We start from the raw sequence: 6,464 nt of genomic DNA on the forward strand, positions 1-6,464 counted from the left end.
TTTTCAGAACTATAGATACATTCTACCAAAACAAGTTTCTCACAGTAGTTTCCTCTGAGAGGGCACACACTGGATTGGGAATTCTTTTTTGTTGTTGTTTGTTTAATCCTTTACCAATATGAAAACTACAAATGGCCTCTGCAGTTGCAACTGCACTTCTGTGGTAACTAATGAGATTGGACATCTCATGCTTCTTAATCTTGAGAAGGATTTGCTTTCTTATTCATCTAGTGTTAGAGCGGGAGACCGTAGGACCACAGAACAAAGAGACAGGGTCACTGAGGCTGAAATCATCAAAAGGAGATTTATTGACTAACTCGAGCTAGGGTCCAAGTCCCAGAGCACCGACACAGCGGCCTCTATTCCAACAAAGACCCGGCGCACTGTGGGACCGAGCCCTTTATGTCCTAGGTGCAGAACCTGTCCACGCGCTGGCCCTTTACATTGATTGGTTGGCCCCTTGTGTCCATGCACTTACCCTTTTGTTTCATCCCAAAATTTACTGCGATCAGCCTGCTCAAACAAACTTCCTAAAAACAAACAATATACATAAGCTAAAAGAAAGCAGTTAGCCTGAGGCTTCATGCTAGTGGAACTTAGAGACTCTTTGAAAACCAATTAGATGAGTTTCTTTTATTTTCAAAGTACCCGTCATTACCCCCATCCTCTCCTTTGGCTCCAGGGCTGGGGCTCACCTGAGCAGCTCCCTCAGCCCATCCTGAGATGAGCCCTGCTCAACCTGCGAGTCTGAGAGCAGAGAGGATAAACTTGTCAGCCACCACCTGCTGGTTGGCCACTGCCCAGGAGCCCACATAGCCTGGTCCTCAGGGCACTGACCACACAGCCCCAGAGAGGCTAAGACTCCTCACAAACCCCCTGAGGGGCCTCAGTAAGCAGAGGGAAGAGGACAGATTAAACAATTCCTCTTGGAGAACACTAAAAGAAGAGAAGAATTCAACAAAAATGCACAAAACTGCTTACAAATCCTCAGAGCACAGGAACATTTCACATCCGCCGTGAAGCTTAAAAACTAAAAGAGTAGCCAGGTGAGGTGGCTCCCAGAACTCTGGGAGACCCAGGCAGGAGGATCGCTTGAGGCCAGGAGTTCCAGACCAGCCTGGGCAATGCAGTGAGATCTGTCTCTACAAAAAAAGTACAAAACAAAACAAAACAGGCCAAAAAACTGAAAAAGCAATAGGCAAGTTCAGAAAGAGAACAGTGGAGGCAAGGACTAATTAGCAAACTGGAAGCTAATATGGAATAAATACCATATAGTATGTAGAAAAACACATGGATACCATCAGGAAAAGAAGGAGAGACCCAGAAGACAGTTCTAGGAGATATATCATCTGGACAGGAAGTCCAGAAAGAGCTGAAAGGGAAACAGATGAACAAAATACTAGAAGAAAATGCCCCTGGGCTGAAGCTGTGTGTGAAGCGCAGAAAGCAGGGATAAAGAGAAAATCTTGCAGAGTTCAAGAACAAACAGGTCACCTACAGAGAAGGAGGGTCAGAGTGGTATTAGGTTCCTACAGGACTTTGGAACAATGTCCAGGGACTCTGATTATATTGTCAAGTACTCTTTTCCAGCTAGTGGGATTCATCTGTCAGGACAAAGGGAAGAAAATACCCACCCTGGCAAGACAGAGAGAGGCCCGCAGCCATGTTCCCTTTCAGAGGAAAATACCCACAGAGTTCCCCTTTCTCCAGGATGGTCAATCACAGCGGAGATCTCAAGCTAGAGCAGATGCCCAGAACAGGAAACTGTGGTAAGCAGTGAACCTTGCAAAATATACAGTATGGTTTCCTCTGAATGTGCCTGTGATTTTCTACTATAATTGCCAAGTAAGGATTCTGGAAACATAAACTGCGTACTATAAGCAAAATTCGTATTATCCTGCAGGAAAGCCTGGTAGGGGAAGTCATTACACTTACTTTTAATACATTCACAAGGAGATATCAGTTTGCCTGCGACTGTCAGGAACTGGAAAGCAGCAGCTGGCGGAAAAGGAGCAGAGCGGGACTTCTGAGTCAACGGGTAGAAGGCGGGGTGGGGGGAGGGAAGCAGTAAGGAAGCAAAATTGAGGAAGGGGAAATAGCAGCAAGAGCACAGCTTCATAAAATTACACATGCAATGAGATGAAATGAGTAAGACCAAGGCTGTCAGCTTTCATTATGTGAATGGACTGAATTCTCCATCCAAAGCCTGTAAAATTGGGGTAAAAATCAAAATCCAGGTAAGTGCTATTTACAAAAAACACACCAAAAATGTTGACAAACAGAAGCTCAAAGTGAACATTCAAAAAGAAAAATTTTAAAAAATGGCAAATTAATATTGGATAAGGCAGGATTCAGGGCAGAAAATATTCACAGGAACAAAAGGGGTATGATGTAATAATGGTGCCAGATACAGTCCACAAAAATTTAATTGTCGTAAATCTGAATGTGCCAGAAAATCTAGACACCAAACACAGCAATAATGGTTAGAAATAGTAGGAGAACTCTGTCATCCTGGCACTCTGGGAGGCTGAGGTGGGAGGATCACCTGAGGTCAGGAGTTAGAGACCAGCCTGAGACAGAGCGAGACCTGTCTCTACTAAAAATAGAAAAAATTAGCCGAACATGGTGGCTCACACCTGTAGTCCCAGCTACTCAGGAGGCTGAGGCAGGAGGATCGCTTGACCCCAGGAGTTTGAGATTGTAGTTGAACTAGGCTGATTCCATGGCACTCTAGTCTGGGCAACAGAGTGAGACTCTGTTGAAAGAAATAGTAGGAGAACTTATTAAAACCCAGTTCTGGTGGAAGAAAGAGCTAGCTGTTCAATATGTTCTTTTCTAGGAAACCTGTCCTCAACCCCCCACAGAGCCGAGCCCTGCACATTGCTGTTGAGTATTGAATGAATGAATGAGTCACCCTGTGCAAGGACCTCATACAAGCTCTTTCTTGCCTACAGGACAGTGTCCAAATTCTTTAACATGACATCCAAATATGATTCCTTCCCACAATTTTCAGATTCTGTGTTCATGTTCTTGTACTGCTTCCTTCCCTACTCCTAGTTAGAGCCACTTCTGTTTACTCAACAAACGTGTATTGACTTCCTCCCTGTTCCAGGTACTGGGCTACATACATGCCCAAGTGTCTGGAGAAAACAAGACAGAGGCTTTAGTGAATTATCTTCTGAAGAATAGTAGAATTGGGGGCATTTGGGCCAAATAACGCCCCCCAGGGATATCAGGTCCTAGTTCCTGGAACCCGAGGATGTTACCTTATTTTGACAGAGGTTTTGCAGATGTGATTAAATTAAGGGTCTTGAGCTGGGCAGTTAGCCTTGATTATCCAGGTGGGCCCTAAATCTAATCACAAATGTCTTTGCAGGAGAGAGGCAGAAGGAGATATGACCACACACAGAGAAGTGGGTGTGAGATGGAGCAGAGAGAGATTTAAAGATGCTGGCCTGGAGATTAGAATGATGTGGCTATGAGTCAACAAATCCTGGACGAGGCAAGAAACAGATTCTCCTTGATTTTGGCCCAGTGATAATGATTTCATACTTCTGAGTCATGGCAATGTGTTACAGCAGCCACAGGAAAGTAATATCATCAATCTGAGAGGTTGTGCTGGGACCACGGTCTTGCCTGGTCTGGTATCCAGCCATGGTCCACCTTGGGTGGGTCGTGAAAAATCCCAAGTCTTGGCAAGGGCCACCTTGGGGTAAACAAGGCTTGGCATTTAAGCAGATACTCATCAAAATCAATGAATAAAGGTGCCAAATCACGCTTTTGGTGGTCCCTAAAGGATAAACAATATTGAGAGTTGGGAAAGTGGCCCCAAAATGACCAGGTTGAACATTGCAGAGACTCCACGGCGAGGCATTTACAGCACTTAGTGACCCAGCACAGGAGGTTTTAGCTCACTGGGTTAGTGAGATGAGAACAACACAGTGGGGGCATGTCAGCCACACTGTTGGACTCCTAGGACAGTGCAGCCCTGAGACCAGGCCCAGCAATCTGCATTTGAACAGGCTCCCCAGGGACTCTGTAACACTGGGACATTTGCAACCCATGGCTGTCAAGCAGAGTGGCTCACCTTGTGACGGGTAACCACACTGGTGACATCAATCAGCACCCATAAACATCCTTCAGGCGCTGGGGCGCACGTGAGACATGCAGAATCCAGCTGGGCATGGTGACTCGCACTTGCAATCCCTGCACTTTGGGAGGGCCAGGCAGGAGGATCGCCTGAGCCCAGGAGTTCAAATTTATAGTGAGCCATGATCAGGCCACTGCACTCCAGCCTGGGTGATAGAATGAGACCCTGTTTCAAAAATAAAAAAATGCGGAATCCCATGCCCACTCCAGACCTCCCTAGTCAGAATCTGCACTTTAACACGATGCTCCTGGGGTTGGCATATGCAGTAAGGGTGGAGAAGCCCTGCTCGGAGCCAGAGGCTCTCAGCCCAGGCCGCGCACATGTAGAGCTCAGAGCGCTTGCTTGTCCCACCCAGGCCAGCTAGGCCAGAAGTGTGGCTTCGATGGAGAGTCCTGGACAGAGGTGGAGCTGCAGAGCTGCATGGGTGCCTTTGGGAACCTCTCCCCAGACTCCCTGCCTTGACCAGTCCTAAAGTAGGAAGCTCTCTTTGCTGTTGCGTCTCAACAGATCTTCCTAGCACCATGCGACCGCCCTCGTTTCTAAGGTGACGGAGCCTTCCTGGGGTCACACATTCCACTGTTGCCACTGGGCTCCCCAGCCCCTTCACTCTCCTACCCCACCTCCTTGCCATCCCCTGCTCTGGGCCAGCAGCTCCTGCTCCCTCCTTTCTCATGTCCCCTTTATAAACCTAGCTGCCTGCCCACTCTGCAGTTTCCTTGGAATCGCAGCGCAAGTGGCCAGAATTCTGAGAGTGTATGGAGCAGTCTTGGTGCTGGTCACATGGCTCTGTGTCACCAGGGCTGGTGCTGCCTTGGGGCCCATGCCTATCAACGCCTCCCACTTACATGGGCACACGCCCACGTGCCCATGCCCACACGCACACCCACTGCATTGTCATCAGGTAGCTCCGAGCCCTCCCATGGGTCTGAATCATGATGTGCTCATCTCTGGAGGCAGAGAGTGAGTGCCACTTAACAGCCTGAGATGAGTCACCAAGTGCATTGAAAAGTTTCATTTGGGGGCAAAAAGCATCCCGGTTGCAAAGGCAACTTTGAGACAGAAGAAGGACAAATGGGGAGAAGTGCACAGGAGAAGTGCTGCTCTTTTTAAAGAGACTTTATTTCTTAGGGCAGTTTTAGATTCACAGCAAAATGGAGTGGAAAGTACAGAGTTCCCGCATACCCTCGCTCCTTCCATGCAAAGCCTCCCCCACTGTCAACACCCCACACCACACTGCACACTTACAGCTGGAGCCTTCGTTGTCCCCCAAAGGCCACGGTTCACATGAGGACCTGCCCTCGGTGCTGCTGCACACTGTGGGCTTTGACAGATGTACCATGACCTGTGTCCACCACAGTGGGGTGGTGGGGAGTAGTTTCCCTGCCCAGAGGGTCCTCTGTGCCACACGTGCATGCATCCCTCCGCCTCTGCCCGTGGCAAGTGCTGACCTGTTTCCTGTCTCCATAGTGTGGCCTTTTCCAGAACGTTACATAGTGGGAATCGTGCAGTATGTAGCCTTTTCACACTGGCCCTTTCACTTTGCAATATGCATAGAAGCTTCCTCCCTGCCACTTCATGGCTTGATAGCTCATTTCTCTTTAGTGCTGAGTAATAATTCACTGTCTGGAGGTACCGTGGCTCATTTTTCCACTCACCTACTGAAGGACATCTTTGCTTGCAAGAGGTGCTGACTTTAAGTCAGAGAGCCAGGCACGGAGGAGTCATTAGGTAGTCTGGCTCAGGGGAGGCCATCAGACCTTGAGCAACTGACTGGGCCTCTCTAAGGGTATATCCTGTACCCCCGGGGCTGTCAGGAAGATCTGAGAGCTAACCACGTGCAAGTGCCCAGCATGGCACCAGTGCCCAGTGGGATGGTGGGCGCCAGGTTCCTCCATAATCATGGCAGAGATCACTGCCACCCCTTCCTGAGTGCTTGTTACACACGGCGGCTCAATAAATCCACACGACAACCCTGGCAGGTGGGTGCTATCCTCAGGCTACAGACCAGGAACCAGAGGCTCTGAGGGTGGAGGGATGTGCCCAAGGCCACTCTGGGGCACCCTTCAGTCTGACTGTCCCCAATCCCTGCTGCAATGCCAACACACCCACACACACACATTCCTTTTCTGAAACCCAACAGGCGTACTTCAGGGGCTTCAGGTGGGTGTGAAGAATAGAACACGCATGTCACAGAGAATGTTCTTATACAAACGCCCCCAGGATGTGGGTGGGGGCATTGGCAGCGACCCCTCCCTGGCCTCTGAAGTGAGGTATTCTCAGCCCCACATCCCTCCTGTCATCTTTACAGAACCCA

The sequence above is a fragment of the Microcebus murinus genome, chromosome 16 (assembly GCF_040939455.1).
Source record: "Microcebus murinus isolate Inina chromosome 16, M.murinus_Inina_mat1.0, whole genome shotgun sequence".
NCBI classification, from domain to species: Eukaryota; Metazoa; Chordata; class Mammalia; order Primates; family Cheirogaleidae; genus Microcebus; species Microcebus murinus.